Below are 20521 nucleotides of genomic sequence, written 5' to 3'. Positions count from 1 at the left end.
GGGCTGAGACAAGGGGAGGGGAGATTTTCTAAATGAGAGACTGACAGAGAGTGAGAGATCCTCAGAAGACAAAAATGTCAGAGGCCATCTACAGTGAAGAATAGATTTTGACATCTCATAATACACTTTGTTGGAGACCTATTCATATCTTCCTGGCTCTTAAAATTGTACACACCAGCCCAGCCAATTGCTACTCCTCTGCTCCTTTGCTCAAGACTAAAGATTGTTCTGCAATTCTGGCCTCTCACTTACACTTTGGGAATTAACTCCTCTCCATAGCAGATATTAATATAACCAGTAATTGTGCAATCTGGTGAATAAATACCCCAGAAACCTTACCCCTTAGGTTAGATAATTCTGAGGTTCCTAGACTTCCTTTGCAAGATTAAGCCCTAACGATCTAAAGCAATAACTTGATTTAAAATACACCCTTTGTTTATTTCCCTGTCAACCCCCCATGGAAATTCTGCACATCCCTACTAAATAGGGATACCAGAATAGCCTCACAAATAAATGAATTGCACTTAAGTCCTATCTCACAAGTCAAAAATAAGGTGACAGGCTGTTTCATGCGGTAGTGAACCTCACGGCAGTCAAAGCATTCATGAATATAAGAAGACATTGCAGAGCCTCGGGAATAAAAGCGGTGACAGAACTGAAGGACCCACATTTAGATCTTGCTGTCCTTTCTAATGCTAAGTTGAATCGTTATTTATTTGACTTCACTCTTACAGAAAAAGACTTTAATTCATGCTTTGGATTCTGAAGTTTATGAATGAGTTAGAAGAGTTCTCTGGGGAGGACTTTTTTCTAGAGGTTGTTGGAAAGTACGCTATTCAGCCTCTTCTGTTGTGGCACATTCTTACAAAATGACCTTCTTTGTTTGCTCAGCTCTTCTTCAGCTTAGGAAGTGCTCAAGGTTACTAGAATATGTCATTTCCTTGGTCTTGATTAGTTTTAAATTTTGACACCCACCATCATCCAGGCAGAGAATGAGCCTTCAGAAAAGAGTTTCTAAAACAAAGGAGGCATGCAGCTGCCACAGAGCAGTAGGTGAGGGTGTGTCATCAGCTTAAGTTCTTTGAGTTCTTTTGGATGTATGCCCAGGACACAGAAATGTAAAGGAAGTGATTTCTTTCAAAATAAACTTATCAATCAAAAAAAGATAAAGAAAATAACTATTTCGTCTTTTTGATGTGTGAAAGAATGCATGTCGTATGAAACTTATTCCCAAGTGATATCTTTTATTTCCCCACTGGTAGTTTTCCATAACTCACTCATGAAATACTTATGATAGGTAGAATTTGTTGAGTGGTAACTCTGTGCCGAGCATGGTGAAAACTCCTTAATACAAATTAGTACATTGACTCCTCTCAAGAAAACACGTGCATGGCATCAGCATCTTAAGTTCACACAACAAGGAGAGGCAGCTCTCCATGTGTCTAGTGGCATATTAGTAATGCCTTCAAAAGACAATGCTTAAAACATTGAGCATTTATATCGCTCACAAGACTATGGGGCAGCCGGGCCTTTTTCTTAGCCTCAACTAGGCTGGCTCATGCGTCTGTGGTCAGCCATGAGTTAAAGATGGCTTCAGGGACGATGGCTCTGCTGAGCTCTTTTGGACTCACTCACATGTTTGGGGTGAGGTGGCAATTGGCTAAATTACGGTGCTCTTGGTTGAGTCAACTGGCTCTCCATCAGCTGGTCTCATGTTCCAGGAGGCTAGAACAGGTTTGTTTTTATATGCTCACAGGTTATTACTGTTCCTTTCTGATAGGGTGCCTGGAGCCATTCCCATATTCTGAATGCCATCTCACAAGTTTGGGGTCTACTGGGCCCATCAGCTCCCTTAATCTATGAGCTCTGGTTTTATTAACACAACACCAATTTGGGTTCTGTTTTGTTTTACTTTTCCTTTACCTTTTAAAATTCCTCTTCCTTTTAAAATTTCACCTTCTTTGAATTCATAGATACACAGAATAAACTAGTGGTTACCAGTGGGGAGAGGGAAGAAAGGAGGGGCAAAATAGAGATAGCAGAAAAAGAAGTGTTATGGGATTATATGAAATAATGTGTGTGAAACTTTTGAAAATTACAAAAATACTACAGAATTTAAAGAATCTTTCATCACTGAAAGATTAAAGATTGTGCCTTCCCTTTTTTAAGTATTATAATAGTGTTTAAGTCTATAAATCTTTTAAAAATCTTATTGCATTCAATTGAATTTGGTTTCTCATCCATGGTAAATGATGGGAAAGAGGACTCTCACCCCCATATTTGTATAAATGGCTTTGAAACCAAAGGGCGGGTATCTGCCTTTCTCTCTTGTCATCTCTTCTGGGAGTTCAGACCCATCTTTCCAGTCAGTGGCAAGGCTATAAACATTGATGCTGTTATCCCATCTGTTCATTTATCATTCAGTGGTCCTCTGCCAAGACACTCTTCAATGCAAGGCTTTGTATTAACTGCTTGGGATGCAAATGGGTGAAACCCAGTCTTGGTCCAGAGCTAGCAGGCTTCTGGATGAGCCTGTGATTTAGGAAAATCACTTCAGGTAACCTTGGGCTTGTTGAGATACACACATCTTTGGGGGTTTCTTCTGTACTCTTCTGCTATGTCCCGAGAGGACTCTTGTATAGAGAAAGAAGTCTGTGTGGCTGAGGGTTATTGGGGAGGACCATCTGGCTCCTGAGCTGTCTTCTCCTGCAGGCTTCCTTGGCAGAGGAGATGCCCTCGTTCATCCCCAGCCACTTGCCAGCCTCCTCTGCCAATGTCAGATGCCTCCTGTCTTGAAGTCTACTCTCTGTGGGGCCCTCTTCTAGAGCCCAGATCTCCTCCAGGCTCAGAATCTTTCACCCTCTGGGGGCTGGTGGTCATCACGAATAAGCTGTGAGTCTCTCTGCACAGGTGGTGGTGTGGGAGTTAGCTTCAGCCCCCTGTTTGTTCCCCCACCACCCCTGCACTGCACGGGATGGTACCTTCTTGCTGGCTGTGCTTCTCTGAAGGGCTTGCAGACTCCCAAGGCTCTGCCCAAGGATGCAGGAATCAAGTTCTGATATTGTCAAGTTCTCTTCAACGATACTAGGTTTGCTCAGCCTCCAGCTTGACACTTCACACCAAGGGGTGAAAGGAAAAGCCAGGGGAGGGCTTGAGAACATATAACATGATAGGCTTTACATTTAAAAAGGATGGCCTGATTGCTAAGTTGGGAGAAGACTAAGGGTGAATCAAAAGCAGAAGCAAGGAGGTCAGGTATCATATTATTGAAATAATCCAAATAAGAGATGATGGTGCCTTGAACCAGAGTGGTCATGCTAGAGATGGTGAGAAGTAGGTGGGTCCTAGACATATTTTAAAAATAGAACCAACAGGATTTGCTAATGAAATAGATGTGGGGTGTGACTGAAAGAGAGGAATTAGGAACCTTGCATCTAACACAGGGTTGTGCAAAAAGTTCATTCGAGTTTCTCTGTAAGACGGTATGGAAAAACCTGAACAATCGTTTTGGCCAACCCAATAGAAGGATGGAATTCCATCTACGGAGGGGGAGAAGGATGAAGAGAGGCAGGTTGGGGACAAAAAAGTTGAGAGTTGGTTTCTGGTACAATCTTATATATTCACATGCAGATGTCAGACATAGTTGGTTATAATTCTGTGGCAAACTCAGAGGAGACCCAGACTTGGTGTGTCATTTTGGGAGTCGTCAGTGTATGGATGGTATTAAAGCCATGAAACTCCATGCCAGTGAGTATAGACAGAGAAAGATGATGTTCAAAAACTGAATCCTAGAGCATATCAAAGTTTGGTAGTTGGGGAACTGGGCAGCAAAGAGCAGAGGAGATTGAGATGGAACCAGTGGAAAACAGGAGAATGGTATCCTGGAAGAAATGAGGAATTTTTTTCACTGCAGAGGGAGTGGTCATTTGGTCAAATGCTACCAATAGGTTAAGGAAGACTAAGAATGAGGTTTGCAACATGTAGGTCTCTGGAGAGACATTAACAAGAGACATTTCATGAAGTGGAAATGAGATAAGCCCGAATGGAGCGAGTCCAAGACAGAACGGAGAGAGATATAAAGACAATAAGCATCTCTTTGGAGGAGTTTTGCTAAAAGCAAGAGCAGGGAATATGTGGCAACAGCTGGAAGGAAACACGGCATGCAGAGAAGGGAGTTTTTTAGGATAAGAGGAATTACACACCAGCTCCGTTTGCTAATAAAAATATTTGTGCAGAAGAGATAAAGGATGCTTGTAGGGGCAAGGTCCTTGTATAGGGAAGAGAGGATTGGTTCTGGTGTAAAAGTGCAGAGATAGGTTCTGGACATAAACACAGATGTGTGTCATTCATACTGACTAGAAGAAAGTGTAGGATATAGGATATAGTGCCAGGATACAGTCCAGATATGCACAAGGTAGAAGTGGTGGGGAGACTGTGAGAAAATTGCCTTCTGCTTCCTTCTATTTCCCCAGTTAAACAGGAAACAAGAGCAAGAGATGGCAGGTCACTGTGCAGTCAAAGCTTTTTGGTGGTGATAGGAGAGTGTGATGGTTGAAGCTGAGATTACAGAGAGGTGGTGGTTATTTGAATGCCAAGGTCTGGGGAGGGGGGATAGAGAGGAGGTAAAAGACATAAGAGACCAGGTGACTGCCAGGATTATCTTCACTGATACTGAAATCACCAGCTGGTGATATGAACAGTAATTAAAATTATGAGAATGAATCAGGAGTTATACACTTTTCAGAATAAAAAGGGAGACGGCCTTGAATCACAGGTCTGCAGATGCCTGTAACAAGGAGGGGGATGAGAGGTATAAATTGATGATATAAACTTCAAAGTGAATTTTCAGAGAAGAAGGAGGGAGAAGAGTCTGGATACAATCAAGGGAAAACAGGACGACATCTCTCCCATCTCCAGGCTAATGGTAGAGGGAATCCAAAAAAATTACAAATTAAAATCTTGTGGGGAGACAAGATTCCTAGGAGTATCTGAGTTTCCGTTAGAGCAAGAAGGTAGAGTAGGATTTACTAGAGTTTACCAGGAGAGGTTAAGGATATAGTTATTGTTTGTTGTTTAATCACTAAGCCACGTCTTTTACAGCCTCCTGAACTGTAGCCCACCAGGTTCCTCTGTCCATGAACTCTCCCAGGAAAGAACGCTAGAGTGGGTTGCCATTCCCTTCTCCAAGGGACCTTCCCGACCCAGGGATCGAACCTGCTGCTCTTATCCTGTCTCCTGTGTTGTAGTTGGATTCTCTACCGCTGAGCCCTAGGGGATACGGCTAATGACTGATCTGGAATTGTGGAGAGCACAGTGGAAAGACATGGGAATTGGCAAGAGATGAAGAGTGATCTGTATATTACATACAGAGCTATACACAAAGATATTTAGGGGAGAAAGAATGACGTAGGGCCATAGGATTTCTTACAGTGTCTGATGGAAATGAAGGTCAAGATGGCCTCCAAGACACTGGTGATGAGGCTATGAACAAAGTGGGAGTAGAGTGTCTTCCTGTTGCTCCCAGAACTCTCGGACACTCTTTTCTCTCCTCCCAGTGGTTTGTGGAAACTGGGGGAGACAGGGTGTTACTAGGAGCAATAAAGTTTGATTAGTTTTTCATTCTTGCTGAATGTTCTTTGCTTTGTTCATTCATTAATTCATGGAACAATATCTATTTGAGTCCAACTAAACCTGAATGTGGGCTTCCCTCTGAGCTCAGCTGGTAAAGAATCTGTCTGCAGTGCAGGAGATCTGGGTTCAATTTCTGGGTGGGGAAGATCCCCTGGAGAAGGAAATGGCAACCCACTCCAGTGTTCTTGCCTGGAGAATCCCATGTACAGAGGAGCCTGGTGGGCTACAGCCCATGGGGTCACAAGAGTCGGACACAACTTAGTGACTAAACCACCACCACCACCAAACCTGAACGCTAGAGCAGCAGCATTCGGCATTCAGCAGCAGTGAGACAATAGTCAGTTTCTTCTCTCATGGAGCTTTCAGAGTATTTGCGGAAAATTGACTTTATTCACTCAACCAACAAATACTTGGAGGGTGACGTGATCAGATTTGCGTTTTTCTCTTAAAGCTTGATCTGGCTTTACTAGGGAAAATGGATTCAGGTAGGGCATGGGTGAGACAGAGAAAGCAGTCAGTGTGTCAGTTGCAGCCAGATGAGAAGCTAGAGAATATAGTGGGAAGTTACAGAGATAGAGGGTGCTTCCAGGTGGCTCATTGGCTCTGCCTGCAAATGCAAGAGACACAGGAGACGTGGGTTAGATCCCTGGGTTGGGAAGATCCTCTGGAGGAGAAAATGGCAACCCAGTCCAGTATTCTTTCCTGGAAAATCCCATGGACAGAGGAGCCTGGCAAGCTGCAGTCCATGGGATTGCAAAGAGTCAGACAGGACTTAGTGACTGCATATGTGCATAACGATAGAAGGAAGTGAATGGATTTGAAATACATTTGTGACCATATGTAAACTGTGGGACTTGGTGATGGATAGGAGGTGAGGGAAATGATAGTGTCAAAGACAAATGTCTACGTTTTTGACTTAATTGCCAAATGAATAATGATGTCATACACTGAGACTGGAAACACTGGAGATGACCAGTTTTAGAGGAAGAGAATCATAGGTTTATGTGACCTATTCAGATGAAGTTAGAGTAGTCATCAGAAAATATTAACACTTGATATTTGTTGTATATTCTGCTCTACATCAGGCATCCTCCTAAGTGCTTAACAGTTATTAAGTCAGTGACTGTATGCATGCTAAGTCGCTTCAGTCATATCTGATCCTTTCAATCCCATGGACTGTAACCCATCGGCTCCTCTGTCCGTGGGATTCTCCAGGCAAGAATACTGGAGTGGGTTGCCATTTCCTTCTCCAGGGGATCTTCCCAACCCAGGGATTGAGTCCTCATCTCTTATATATCCTGCATTGGCAAGCATGTTCTTTACCACTAGTGCCACCTGGGAAGCCCCATTATAACAAGATGGTAGAAATTCTTCTCCATTTTGTAAAGGAAGAAACTGAGGCTCTGAGTGATTAAATAACTCCCAGGGTTGCATCTTCCTTGGTGGCTCATATGGTAAAGAATCTGCCTGCAATGCAGGAGACCTGGGTTCAATCCCTGGGTCAAGAAGATCCCCTGGAAAAGGGAATGGCAACCTACTCCAGTATTCTTGTCTGGAGAATCCCGTGGACAATGGAATCTGGTGGGCTATACTCCATGGGTTTACAAAGAGCCGGACACAACTGAGTGACTAACACTTTCACTTTTGGATCACACTAGCTGTCAGTCCATTCCAAAGGTCCTGGCTTACCCACTACTCTATGCTGTCTTCCTAGGGGTTACTTAAATAGCTGAATATCTAACACCTCAAAGAAGGGATCTGGGTTGGAAATAGAAGCTTCAGCCATAATCAGGGACAGTATGACCCAAGGTAGGGGGGAAAAAAACACGTAGAACAGAATTACCAAGAGTCTGAGAAATTGGCAGAAATAAGAGGTGTTCCAGAATATCGTGTTGAGAAATACTTGCTTTTTAAAGCGGGGTGGGGTAGGGGAATGAGTTTCTCAGGGCAACCATATAACAAAACAGCACAAATGGGTGGCTTAGAACAACAGAAACATATTTTTTCACGGTTCAGATGTTAGCAGAGTTGGTTCCTTCTTAGGGATGAGAGGGGGATCTCTCCCAAGTTCCTCTCCTAACTTCTGGCCCCTGGCATTCCTTGGTGTCCTTTGGCTTGTAGAAGCATCATTTCAATCTCCGCCTCAATGGTATCTTTCCCTCTGTCTCTGCATCTCTCTGGGTCTCCAACCTCTTTCTCCTTATAAGAATATCAGTAATGGGATTGAGGGCCCATCCTATTCCAGTACAGCCTTATCTTAATTTGATTACATCTGTAAAGAATAAGGTCACATGCATACACATGAACTTTGGGAAGACACTATTCAACCCACTACAGTAAGAAAAATGACATTATAACAAACCAGTTTTGTTCTACCTTGATTATGCACCAATACCTTCCAGTTTTTCAGATCACTTGAGCTCCTTACCAAAATCCTAATTTCTTTCTCATTGGGAATGTTTGTGATCACATAGAGCAGTTACTTGGTCAGGACTTTTGCTAGATGATCACATTTCTCTTTTCTCTAGGTCAAAGGTTATAAAATTTGTTAAAACGGATGCTGGTTCTAACCTCCAGAGTTTCTAATTCAGTAGATCAAGGGTGTGACCCCCCAAATTTGCATTTTTTTTTTTTTACAAGTTCCCAGGTGATGTTGATGTTGATTTTGCTAGTTCTGAACCACATTTTGAGAATCACTGCTCTAGACTCCAAGAATCTGCTTTCTCCAGCTCTATCCTTGAGTAAAAGAGCTCACAGTTGCATCAATTATTTATTTCTCTGTTTCCTATGTGTAGTTTATGACTGGATGCACCAAGACCCCCAACAGATGCAAGAATGCTGGTGCTTATGCTGACATTGTTACCCTAATCATGAGAGTTACCATTTTCTGTATCCTTCCGAGCCTCTATTTAATGTAACTGTCTCATGAGTGATAAGTTGGATCTTGTCGCCCCATTTTACAAAAGAAACCTTCCATTCAGAGGAGTTAAGTATCTTGAGGAACATCGTCACCCGCTGGTAGTAGAAGCTTTGTCGCAAATTCCAGTCTTTTCATTCCAGGGCCATTGCAATCTCAGCTCCTCAGCAGCTGTTTCATAGCTTCAGAACCCAAATTTTGATGAAAAGATCTGGGTGGTGTTCCATGAAAAATGACTACAACTGAGACAACTCGCAATTTTGTTTTCTAAGGCATTTTTGCTACCAGTTACAAGATCAAGGTGGTGGTGATGTTTTCTCTTATTCCCTTCCTCTTATCCTAGCAGAGGGCTTATCAGCCTAGTTCATCAAAGTACTTTGTTCTCTGTTCCCTCTGTTTGTTCAAAAGGCAAGCTTTGTATATACATGTCAGAGCACATTTCCTGACACTAGTTCTCTGAAGTTAATCTGTCCCTGACTCTTCCGAGGAACCAAGGCAGGTAAACATGATGTGAGCTGTGTTTTCTCTTATTGCTTCAACCTTCCCCCTCTATAACTTCACCTCTTTTCAGGATCACATATCTGGCAAGTGGTAAAGCTGAGATTTGAACCTATCGAGTCTACATCCCTAACCATTTCATACTGCCCTGCTCCCAGATCTCAAGAGTCCTCGTTTTCTAACAAAGTCTTACTAAATTTCTGAACCTGAAACAGTATAACCAACTCACCCATGTTTGCATCTTCTGTGTGCCCCAGGAAGGCCGGCTCCTCTGAGCAGCTGTTTCCAGCTCACCTGTCATGCTCACTCCTGTCTCTGTGACATGCATAAAAGTCATCAAAAACACAAGTTTGGGAGCCAGATAATACTAAGATATAACTTTTCACTTCTTCCATTACACTGTAACCTTGAGCAAGTCACTGATTTCTGTAACCACCATCTCTTCATCTGTAAAATGGGTACAATAATATCAACCTTGCTCAGTTGCTGTGAGAATTAAATGGATAATTTTTGCACTGAGTGGCATCTCAGTAACTGGAGCTCTTCTTATTGACATCATGCTATTGCCCCAACCTGCTACTGCTGCTGCTGCTAAGTCGCTTCAGTCGTGTCCGACTCTGTGTGACCCCATAGACGGCAGCCCACCAGGCTCCCCCGTCCCTGGGATTCTCCAGGCAAGAACACTGGAGTGGGTTGCCACTTCCTTCTCCTGCCCCAACCTAGAGCACTGAATTTACTCCTTTTTGCCCAAATGTTCCTAAATGCTCACCTCACTTTTTCCTCACATGAAAACACCCTGACTGTAAGCAGATAGGGTAGGAATGTGGTCCCAGAAAAAGAGAACCAGGCATGGCTTTCTTGACATAATAGAAGCCATTTTGTGATCTAAGCCTGGTTGCAATGCTTGTCTTTGAACAGGTCTCAGTAATAACAATCCTAAGAGAACAAAAGGACAAATTTATCAGGAAAGAGAAGTAACAATAGAAAGGATAACAAATCAGTTACAAAGACTCCCAGTTCTATTTCAATGGTAAAGACTAACCTAAGGCACTGTCTTGACCTGTTTTATAGAATTTAAATCGCCCTCAGGTGATCAACCACCAGACCAGCTGGAATCTAAGGAATGATGATGTTGACTTTTTCTGACTCAATCAACTAAGGCTTGGACTCTGTCTACTGCCCAAGCCCCTTCATGAATATGCATGTACCCATAGATTATGCATCTCCACTTTTGCTGTTCTGAGAGACACTGCTTTGGGAAAGATTACCCAGTGTTCTGACATGCTGCAAGCAATGATAGGTCCTTCCTTCTCTTTGGTTTGGTTGTGTCTTTGACCGGACACCCACCAAGAGGTGAACTCAGTTTTCGGGTAACATGACAAGTCATGCTATAATCTCCGTTATATTTTAATTTCTCTTGGAGCCTTGGTGCACTGTAGAGGAAGTATCTTTCTAACATCATGGCCTGTTTATTTCTCTGCTCTCTGCCTCTTTCACACACAATATGGCTATACGTAAAGCTCAACTTGGCCTCAGAAGTTTAAATGCCTGACCACTTTCTTCTCCTCTCCCTTCCAGCAGCATCACACAAACCCTGCCATATAGCAGATGGTTTTTCATCTAGGCACGGTTGCTCACAGGTCAGGTGTGATGACCTTTCTTTCTCCTGCCTCCCTGCTTCTTAAACTGGGTAACATTTAACATCTCTACAACCAAATTCAGGGTTGTAACCTCCTCTGGAAGTCTTCCCTCTTTATCCAGAGATGCTGGGTGAGGATCTCCAAAGCTGAGTTGTCACACAAAGTGAGGTAATATTCTCTTTACATGCCTATGCCTCTCCTCCAGACTCAGAGCTCCTTGATGACAAGATCTGGGGCTTTGCTCACTGTCATATCTGCAAGGATATACACAGGTGTAGTAGCCTGGTGGGCTGCAGTCTATGGGGTCGCTGAGAGTCAGACACGACTGAGCAAATTCACTTTAACTTTTCACTTTCATGCACTGGAGAAGGAAATGGCAACCCACTCCAGTGCTCTTGCCTGGAGAATCCCAGGGATGGTGGAGCCTGGTGGGCTGCCATCTATGGGGTTGCACAGAGTAGGACACGACTGAAGCGACTTAGCAGCAGCAGCAGCAGCAGTATTTATTGAATGAGTGAATGTCCTTATGAATTAGCATGAGAATGTCTAACACGGTGGTAGGCACACGGGCTGCCCTAAATCACTGCTTGCTGACTTGGTCTCAGTTAGATAAGTATGATGCTTCTGGAGCTCTTAGCAGATTTCCTAATGAAAATGACTTGGCCGGAAATGAAGCCCATGGGTTCTGCATGAGAAGTTGTGAGGCACCTTATGAAAGATCCTCTTCCGTCTATGGTGTCCAATTGAATGCCACATCCCAAACTTTCTTGCTTCCATTCACAAACTTGAACTCTCCTAGGGCCAGAGGGACCATGGCCTCCAGGGTTGAGATGAATAGGCTGTGGGCAAACCCTGTTTCTAGATTATCACTAGGTATGGCGGGTGAAGTTGCTACAAGTCAAGGTATTTTGCCAGGAAATTTCTGTATATTTACATGGCTTTGCAGTAAAGTACAAACAAACACCTAAGTGCTTATCACTTCCAGACATCACCCTTCCCTTCCAATCATCCTTTGGAACATCACCATCATGTTCCTTCACTCCTCTCCTTCCAATGCCCTCCTCCACTCCCACGGGGAGTTGCCTAGGTGCTGCTTCAATATTCACAGCATACAAACCATCAAATCAGATCTGCCCAGCTCCCAGCCAGGCTCACTAACTGTAAAGCCTTTGCTGGACTTGAAAACAATCTCCAAGTTCACATTTGTAAGCCTAAGGCAGTTCTCTGGTGTTTCAGGATGGGGAAAAATAACACTTTATTTATTTTCATTTCCATTTCAGTCATTGTGGCAACCATGCTCTGTGACAAGGCTCTGATTATGAGGCTGTTGGCTGGTACAGTCAACAAACGACTAATTCTAACAGCATTCTGGTGTTAATTAAACTGCAGGGAAGGAAAAGAAAAGAAGAAAATAGAGACATCAGCAAATGCTAGGTTGGAAATAAAATACTATCTGAGACCATAGTCTACATCAGAAGATGTTCATTCAATGCTATTCAGTACCCAGGCATTGGGGAAATAAAACAGCAAAGGAGACGGGGTTCCCTGTCCTGGCCCAGGGTACAGGCTCCAAGAGAATCATACCTGTCTGAGCTTTGGAGAAGACACTCACTGCTTTAGGAACAAAAATATGTATGTAAAGTATGGAGTTGAACTAGAGAGCTGGTACCTACATATCTTATCACTGGAATATCTCTTTTGTTACTTTTGCCTCATGGATCCAATACCTTAAAAGGATTTCAATCCAAAAATTAATGATGGTAATTTCCAATCAGTACTTTAACCCATTTCCCATTCTTTAACTGATTGAAAATATACAAATAGCTAAATGCTTCCCAAGTGGTGCAACGGTAAAGAATCTGCCTGCCAATGTCGGAGACACAAGAGGCATAGGTTTGATTTCTGGGTTGGGAAGATCTCCTGGAGGAGGAAATGGCAACCCACTCCAAGGAGTTCATTCCAGAGCTAAAGAGAGAGGATTATATATCCAAAAGTATTTGTTGAGTCCCTTCTAGGCTACACCCTGGGGCTAGAGTGGTGAATAAGACAAGCAAAGTCACTGGCTCATACATGGGATAATACCCTGACCCAGAAAGTCAGGTTCATTCCTCCCAGACCTAAAGAGAGTGTGGGAAACTGCCCTTCATCTCTTCTATTCTGCCTGAAAATGAACACATCAAAACCAAATAGAATTAAGAAGGTATGAGTCTGGGACAAATACTTTAAAACCATTGCTTAGTCTCCCTAGGACTTGGGTCATATACCTTCCTTAACCTTTCTAAGCCTCTAATGAGACCTACCTGACAGGTTTTCTGGAAAGATTTAGGAAGATAATGCATTTCACATAACATACCTGGCATACCAAAGGTACCCCATGAGGAAAAGGATTAAACACTGAGGAAGACAAAAGGAGCCCTCTGGATTTTTTTTTTTTTTCTTCAATAACATCTATATTATACTGTATGAGCAGTGCTATAGCACCATGTAAAAATCAAAATAAATTTCATTCATAACTTCAACATCCTCCTCCAAACCTGACTTTTATTTGTCTATGTCCTTTCTCTAATTGATCACTAACACATAGGCCATCAGAAGAGCTATGAACAGGGTAGAATTGACATTTCTGGATTTACAACTTTCTTATTTGATAGAGCATGGAGCATTGCCGTGTTTACAAACTTAATTTGTTAAAGCTAGAGAACATTATTTGGGCATTATTTTTTTAAGCGCTTATGTTGCTACCAATATTCACCAGCATAAACATCATAGCAAAGCAGAAAATATGACATCACTTTCACTCTAAATGCTTAGAATAGGCCCTCAGGATTATAGACTTCACTTGATGAATAGTATTCCAATTCCCACCAGGGTACTTTGGAGAACTGATGGAGATCAAGGGGAAAGGGGTTCATGGTAGAGTGTGAGGTGATTGAAAGGGAGAAGGCTGGGGTTGGCTATGGAGCAGGGAGTGAGTGAGAGAGGGCTGAGGCTTACCCTGCAGTGTGAAGGGCAAGGGAGCAGAAAAAAAGGACAGAAGCTGGGAGTGGGCTGTGAAGTGGCTGTGGAGGTGGAAATATTGGAGTTAATTGTGGAGGTTTCAGAGCTGGTGGGACTTGAGAAAGAGAAGTTTCTGTGGAGTGTGAGGGGATAGGGAGCTGATGGGAATGCAGTTCACTGTGAGTGGGAAAGTCTTGAAGGTAGGGAGGCTGAGGGGGTCACTGCAGTGTCTACAGAGAGGGAGAGTTATTGTCTGTGTGGCTGTGAAGGGGTTCTGTGGAGAAAGGACTGGACTTGAAAGTGGGATGGAAATTGGTAATGAGGGGTGGGGGGGGTGAGAATTATCGTGGGTGTGAAGTAGTCATTGGGGAGATGATTATAGATAGCTCTGGAGGCTGAAGTGGTTGTTGAGGCAGGAGGGTTGGGGTTTCTCCTGAATGGGCTGGGTTGTTGGATGAGAAGATTGGTGTTTCAATGGAGAGTGAGCTTGTCTTGGGATTAACTATGGAGTGAAAAGTGGTTTCAGGATGACAGATAGGGGTTTATTGTGGGTTGTGAAGGGACTGTGAGGGGGGAGTGGATGGGGTTTATTGGGGAGTGTGAACTGTTGTAGACAGGGAGTTTGAAGATGAACATAGACTATGCAAGTGCTCTTGGAAGAGAGTTGGCTCCTCTGGGAGAATCTGAGGGGCCGGGATGGGGGAGACATAATGCTTACGTGTGGAATGTAAATTGGTGAATTGTGTGTGGAAGAGTCTTGGCCATGCACTGGGGTGTGAGGTGACTGGCTGTAGGGTGAGGTAATGGGCTTTCTGTGGATCTGTGGAATGTGAACTTGCTGTGGGGAGAATGGTTCAAGCTTTATCGTTTCATGTAACTTGATTGTGGGTGGGAGGATTGAGGTTTACTGTTAGAGTGTAAAGGTGTTGTGAGTGCAGGGTGTGAGTGTTCATGATGGGTAAGGACTGAGCTGGGAAATTGGGTTTGCCATATGGAGAATCATGTGACTGGTGGGGGAGGTTTGAGTTCATCCCGCTGTGTGAAGGGTCACAGAGGGACCATTGGGCTTTACCGTGGAGTGTGAAGGAATTTTGATTAGAAGGGATTGGGGCTCACTGGACTGTGAAACAGGTGTCAGTGGGGAGAACTGGGCTCAGTGTGGATGGGAAGTAACTCTGGGAGAGAAAGTGGAGAACTCCCTGGAGTGGGAAGTGTTTGTGAAAGATGAGGGTCACATTGAGGCTGCTCTTACTGCAGGGTGTGCACTGGTCAGTGGAAAGAAGGATGAAGATATGGGCTGGTTGGTGGTTTAAAGAGAAGATTGGGCTACTGCAGATGGAGGAGGGGCTGTGAAGAGCCGGGCTGGGAAGTGGCTGTGGGTGTGAAGTGGCTTCAAGGAAGGGAGTTTGGGGGTTCTGAGCGTGGGGAGAGTGTGTCTATTGTGGAGTGTGAAGCAGGTGTGAGGAGGAGAGCTGGAGTTACTGTAGAGCATGGGGCGTTTGTAAGGAAGAGAGAATGGAGACTCATGTTCAATGCCAAATGCTGTGGAGGTGAGAAAGTAGTCTTAGGGTCTGAGGCCGGGTGGATTGGTCTTTACTGTGGAGTGGGAGGGACTGTGATGGGTGTGCTCTGGGGTGTCCTGGGGAAGGTCAAGTGCTCCTTGGAGGACTGGGGTTCACTGTGGAGTGTGATGTGTTTGGGGATGGAGGATCAACGGTTGAACATGAAGTGGCTGTGGGAAAAGAGGAGAGGTGCTTTTGGAGTATATAGGGGTGTGAGAGAGAAGACTGGGGCCCACTGTTTGTTGGGGGTTATAGGGAGGGATGAAGGACAAGGCTGTCAAATGGACACTGGTTTTTGGGAGAGAGGAGTGGGCTTCTCATGGTGGATGAAGAGTGGTGTGGGAGAGGGCTTGTACTCTTCATGGAGGGTGAGGTGGTAGCAGAGTGGGGAGGACTTTACTGTGGAGATACATCCTGGGGTAGGGGGGAGTCTGGGGACATTGGAGTATTAAGGGCTTTAGTAGAGAACTAAGGCTCACTGTTGGGTGTGAAGGGAAAGTGAAGAGGCAGCCATGGTGCTTGGTGTGGAATGGGAAGCAGGAGTAAGGGTGGAAGGCCTGTGATCACAGTGGAACTTTCGGTAGGTCTGTGGTGGAAGAATTGGATTCACTCTGGAATGCCTAGGACTCATGGGGAGGGAGCTCATGTTGATACATGAAGTGGTCCTTGGGAGGAGGACTGAGCCTATTCTTGGAATACAAAGTGGTGTGGGAAGGGATGACCAGGGGTTCCCTGAAGGTGTGAAGTGGTTGTAGTAGATTAGGTAGTTAACCTGGAATGTTACTGGTTGTGGGAAGGAGCGCTGGGGCTTCCCATGAATGTGAAGTGGTTGGGGAAGGTAAGGGGAAGGTAAGACTGTGTTCATTGTGGAGTATGGAATGGTTGTTGGACTGGAGAACTGCATTTACTGTGGAGCATGAAGTAGTGTAAGGGCGATGGTTTCAGTTAGCGCGGACTGTGCATTGGTCATGACAGGGAGGAGCACCATTCTCTGTGGAGCTGTCCATGGGAGGATCCTGGCTTCTTTGGAGGGTGACGTGGTCTTCTGAGTTCTCTCTGGACCACTCTGTTGCTCCTTATCTTTCTACACACTATCTCCCAAGTCCAACTAGATGTGTCCCTCCTGATATGGCAACTTTGACTCAAGAGAGCTGTCCCACCACCCTTCCATCCCTACCGTCTGCCTCTTACTCAGAAGATACTTATTTGCACACTTTCAGTGTCTACAATTAGGAGCAGAACAAAACATATGAAAGAGACACAAGTCCCTCCTTCATGAGCACTCAGTTTGAAAGCAAATGAGTTCATGCCTACAGGAAGCAAGTTATTGAGTCTCAAGTCATCCCTAGACTCCCCAGAGAGCAGTAAATCACACCATCTGGTTTCCCCCTCAAGTATCCATTCTTCCTGAAGAGCTGGCATTGGGCATTGGGCGTTTGAGAGAGACGTGCTCTTTTGGACAATGTACATGGATCCAGAAGTAGCTATTTCTCAAGGGATCCCAGACAGAGCATCTGAGGTGTCGTGAATCTAGGGATCCTAACACTGGTGACCCCTGGGACCTTGGGGACAAGGACATGGAGGGCAGCATGGATAATATGGTTAAGAACAGGGGCCTGGGAGTTCGCTAGACCTGGGCTCCAGTCCCAATTTTATAGTTGTAATGGACACATGTTATGTAACCCATGGGAACACCCTGTTCACATTTTGGAAGTTCTCTAAAGTGTAAGGTTCTTTTCTATATAGAATTTCTTTTCCTTGTTGTTGCAGGACCAACATGCAGAACAGCCTCTGTTAATCAGAGGGGCCCTGGAGGACACTTTGGGGGGGTTGCAGGGAATGAGATGATTGATGAAGGAGGAGGCAGGATGTAGGGAACCTACTCTGACTGGCATAGGTGGATACAGATGGAGGTTGGTGCTGGAATCCCCAGGTGGGCTGACAGTTCCTAGTTCAGGGTGCCCTGATCATGATGGGGACGGTTTCCTTCTGGGTGAGTTGGTTCTCTGCTATGACTTGGAGAATCGTTCCTAGGACTTCAGCCTAGAGTCCGTTACTTTAGCCTTTTTATCCATTGTGGGAGCTATCCTTTAATGGATCCTTTTCTTCTTAAAATAGTTATGTTTAATTATGTGTGTGTGCATGCTTAGTCTCTCAGTCATGTCCACTCTTTGTGACCCCATGAACTATAGCCTGCCAGGCTCCTCTGTCCATTGACTTCTCCAGACAAAAATACTGGAGTGGGTAGCCATTCCTTTCTCCAGGGGATCTTCCCAACCCAGGGAATGAATCCAGGTCTTCTGCATTGCAGGTGGATTCTTTACCATCTGAGCCACCAGGGAAGCCCAGATTTAATTATGTAGTCTATAGTAAACTTGACTGCTACAACTACTAATTCACTTTGAAACTTGGAACAAATCAACCTGCACAGATCATCTGGCATTTTCAGTAGCAAAATGGCCTAGTGATTAAGGGGCATGGACTCTGGAGCAAGGTTACTGGGTGACTCCTGGCTCTGACACAGTTACATGATTGTGGGTAAGTTATTCCACCTCCTAGTGTTTCTGTTTCCTCCTCCGTAAATTGAGGACACCACCGCCTTCCTCGTGGGGTTGTTGTTGTGAATGAAGTAGACGATTTCACATTAGGCACTCAGAAAAATACCTGTGACATAAGGACACTGAATCAAGATTAATTATGAGCATCACCCTCTCTGAGCCTCAGTTTTCTGAAAATTAAAATGACATAATTCATCTCATAATGTTGCTGTGACAAGTAGGTTTTCAATGACACATTTGCTGATTTTTTCCTTCCGCTTTTTTCTCCTTCTTTCCTTCCAGAATGGGGAGGTAAGGAAATGGCTGGAAACTAAAACTTGAGGACCATCTAAGGCAAATCTGACTTACTTATCAGTTTGGAACTGTTTCCTCTCCTTTGGACCATCCAGATTTAAAACTACACCTTAAAAACCGTGCATGACCCAGGGAGAGACAGAGACAGAGAGAATTAAACAACTGTGTGAGTTGACTAAGTTAAGTCTACTTCAAGGAGTCAAGCAGTTAACATTCATTTAAGCTTCCACTGAGCAAACACATTTCAATAAGATTTCTATTATTGTTGCCATTTGCTTTTTGTTTTATTTCCTGATTTTTTAAATGCCTTCATGTGTCTTTATTTTGTTTTTTGCAATGATCACAGTTTTTTTTTCTTTCCACCTTATACCTTGAACACCATAATTAGATGGACACTGTTCTTACTTTTTATTTATTTATTTATGTATTTTTGGCTATTCCAGGTCTTTGCTGCTGCACAGGCTTTAGTATAATTGTGGCTATCCTTCACCGCAGTGTGTGGGCTTCTCATGGTGGTGGCTTCTCTTTAGCAGAGCACAGGCTCTAGGGCTCTTTAGCAGTTGGATTCTTTACCACTGAGCCACCAGGGAAGCCCCGACACTATTCTTCTTTACTCTCAATAAATAAGTCCCCCACTCAGGAAGTAAAGCTCCTGGAATGTGAACTACTTCCTCCTGCAATTATTAGAACCACTCTGAAGAACCCACAACTCTGGAGAAAATAATGAAGAGACCTTAGATCAGCAAAATAGTTGACAGTTGGCTGATTGACATCTTTCTTTTTCTCATGTGAATTTTAGTCTCTATATCAGTTAGATTTATTATCGTTCCAGGCCACAAAAAAAGCCAGCTTATTGGCTTGGGGACCAGGACAAAGTTGGCATGAGTGTTTAATTCATTTATGGCTTAAAAGCAGACTCATTCTCTTTAGTGTTTCTGGATACTAAGGCAAAACAGAAGTAGTGGCTATAGCCCTAGGTTCTCCTAGGTTTATATTCTGCAAACTGGGTGATGCTTTTCTTTCCCCAAGATTGCCACACAGCTCTCAAGCCTGACTTAATCAGGTCTCATGCCCATATGTGGACCAATCACTGAAGCCAAGAAAATGCTATCTTTTGATGGTCAAGTCTTGTATCACATGTGAGTGGAAAGTGGGGAGGGGGTGGTGCCCAACTGGAAAATCAGCAAATTTTTACCAAAATAAAGGAGAAGGGAGCCTGGACATCCCTGTTGTCCACCAAAGTCATCTCTAGAGTATGTTTGGACCTTCAGTTGAAGAAAAGTACAAGACTTTCCTTTACAATTAATGCACATATTGAGCCTCATGAAGGGTGTGCCTGTTGGTTCTCCAACTATAATGGTTAGAATCCTGAGATTTCAAAGTCACATTCTTGATTAGCACTGCTGCTGCTACGTCGCTTCAGTCGTGTCCGACTCTGTGCGACCCGATAGACGGCAGCCCACCAGGCTCCCCATCCCTGGGATTCTCCAGGCAAGAACACTGGAGTGGGTTGCCATTTCCTTCTCCAATGCATGAAAGGGAAAAGTGAAAGTGAAGTCACTCAGTCGTATCAGACTCTTAGCGACCCCATGGACTGCAGCCTACCAGGCTCCTCCATCCATGGGATTTTCCAGGCAAGAGTACTACTGTGATGTATCTTTCCCAGTCTCCCTTGCTGTTAGATTGAGGCTATAATGGGCCAATGGACTTAAGTAGAAGTAATGTGTGTTATTTGTGAGTTGAATCAGTTAAAGTCTTCCTCTGACCCTCTCTTCTCTGCCTTGGTGACCCCGAAGGCTGTGTGTTCTAGAGGCTGTATGTTCTAAGGCTGTGAGGAAAGACGCATCACAGGTGAGGGGAAGGTAACTGAATATTGGTGAGAAGAGGTTTTGATGTAGTATGGAAATGTATACTTATTATTACAAATACATGTCTGTCAAATACAAATAAAAATCAAAACCACAACAGAAAAAGGAATTTCACATTGTCTTAGCCAATGGCAGTGGGCTGAAGCAACACTTGCCATCTGTGTACTAGCAGGTATACATCCAAAAAGAGGAAGGTGCTCCCACCATGAAAGATGAATACTAGAACTTCAATGATAAGAGATTATTATGTCAAAAGACTATGGCTTTGTATTGAAATATTCCATTATAGATTTGCCAAAGTGTCACTTTTTCAGGGATGTCTACTCTGACCAGCAAACTTAAATATATACCCTGCCAATTATTTTGCATTTCCTTCACAGCTTTTACCACAGCTTGTAATTATTTATTTTTTCTCCTATTTGTTTTCTATCTTCCCCACTAAACACTTCATGAGTACATAGATCATGTCTGCTTTGTTCTTACAATACACCCAGTCCCTGATGTCTGGGGAGTTGCATTATTTTAGTCACGGTGGGACAGATTCTGCTGTGGTAAC

This window comes from Bos taurus, chromosome 14, assembly GCF_002263795.3.
Source record: "Bos taurus isolate L1 Dominette 01449 registration number 42190680 breed Hereford chromosome 14, ARS-UCD2.0, whole genome shotgun sequence".
In the NCBI taxonomy this organism is placed as follows: domain Eukaryota; kingdom Metazoa; phylum Chordata; class Mammalia; order Artiodactyla; family Bovidae; genus Bos; species Bos taurus.
The sequence above is the reverse complement of the archived record's forward strand: the minus strand, read 5'-3'. Positions refer to the sequence as shown.